This window comes from Bos indicus x Bos taurus, chromosome 4 (assembly GCF_003369695.1).
Source record: "Bos indicus x Bos taurus breed Angus x Brahman F1 hybrid chromosome 4, Bos_hybrid_MaternalHap_v2.0, whole genome shotgun sequence".
NCBI classification, from domain to species: domain Eukaryota; kingdom Metazoa; phylum Chordata; class Mammalia; order Artiodactyla; family Bovidae; genus Bos; species Bos indicus x Bos taurus.
Window position 1 is genome coordinate 57,401,346 of NC_040079.1, and position 2,087 is coordinate 57,403,432.

Genomic DNA, 2,087 nt, shown 5'->3' on the forward strand with positions numbered 1-2,087 from the left:
GTGGTTGAGAAGCAACCTTGCAATGCAGGGAACATGGGTTCAATCCCTGGTCAGGGAACTAAGATCCCACGTACCGGCAGATCCACTGAGCCCGTGCACTGCAACTCCTGAAGCCTGTGCACCACAACTAGAGAGTCCGTTCTCCACAACAAACGATCCCACATGATACAGCAAAGACCCTGCGTGCCACAGCTAAGACCCAATGCAGCCAAATAATTTTGTTTTAAATTAAAGATATTAGTTAAAATTTTCTTTTAGTTGAAGACAGTTCTAAATATAAATTAAACTACCATTAACAAGAATAACAACACACTAGCCACTGCACTGAACCCTTCACAAACAGCAACTTGTTTGACCATTACAACAACCCTAGGAAGCACAAACTATAACTTATGTGCACTTTACAGAGGGTCCTTAGAGCAAAATGATATAGTCCAACATAAGTACATGTTGTAAATTTTTCTATAACAATAATACAACACTAAACAGTACAGGTAAAAACCTACAAGAAATGCAGATGGCATTTACAGAATTTCGTTTACAATAGAAAACATAACCAAACTTCTCTGGGTCTTTGAAAAACCATTAGACAAAAATCAAAAGGTAAGGAAATAGAGGTTCTAAAGAATACAATAAAACTAATATGGGTGTCCTGACAGATATGCATACAAAAGTTTTCGTGTGTGTAATTGTCTTGTAAATAGAATTCCATGGATTATTTTTCAAAATTGATCATATGAAAATTTTTAAACATTTCAAAATGTAGATTTTTGGCTTTTTAAAACAAAATTCAAAAAATAAAAATAGGAATTTACATTGGACTGAACAAAAATAGCAACATTTAGAAGTCACTCAAGTAATTTTTTGCTATAAGAAGACATCAAAGCATCTATTACATAGATTGTAGGAAATAATAAAAATAAGACTAGGACATATCAGAATCTACATGACCTAGCTAAAAGCATAATCAGAGGAAAATTCATTGCCTTAAGCATGAATGAATGAAAATAAATGTTGATTATTTAATCCAAGGGTTCAGATTTACAAAACAGCAAAATGGAGACAGAATAAGGAATAAAAAAAATCAGCAATTATACTTCAAGAAAATATTTTGAGAAATTTATCAGACAAGTACTCAAAGACTTGTGTTCAGTGCACAATTTCTGAAAGTTCGAAACAACTTAAACTCTCAGTTATTGTTAAGATGACTGAATAGATCATGGGAACATAACATTTGCATTACAGAGAGACACTAAAAATAACCATCATATTTTATTGATTTAAAAGCCTACAACGTGTAAAGTTAAAAAGTAGAACGCAAAGCCAAGTATATGGCAGGATCTCACCTGGGGACTGAGGAATACATTAGCAGTTAATAAACTTGCATTTTTGCGTGTTCAGGTATTTATTTAAAGTAGACAAGTTTTACTATTTCATATTTCTCCCAGTGTCCTCTTTAAAGAAGAACATTGCATTCCATTTCTTTATGAGAGTGTATGTCTTAAACACTGTAACATGAGTAACTTCTTTGCCTATTACAGCAAGCATTACCAGATGTAATACTCTGCATTTATCTTTTGTCCAGGATCCCAAGGATTTATCTCCGCCTTCAAAGCAATTTTCTCTCAGAGGACACTATTATTTCATACTAATGATTCAGCGCCCTCACAACCACATCAGAATACAACGGAAAATTGAGGGACTAGGAAAAGTTAACCAACACAGAGTCAGTGATTGTTTCTAATTCTTTTTTACTACTTAAAAAGATCTCCTTTACCCAAATCTCTCTGTACTTACTAGGGAACTTGTACACACTGTAAAGTAATATTCTGAGAATTAAATATGACAAAGGTAAGCCCTCAGCACAGTGATTAGGTGGAATTTCCTATTTCTTCCCCCCAAATTCCTTTCCTACTCTTAGCACATAATTAAAACTCCTCTAAACCAACACGTATTTACATAGATTCTACAATAGGCACTTAAAGATAAAAGTTCCAGCGCCAACAGCTGTAATGTATCTAACTTAGATCATGTATGCAACATCATGGCTTACCGCCAGTATCAGCTATCAGCTCTTCCCTTTGAGA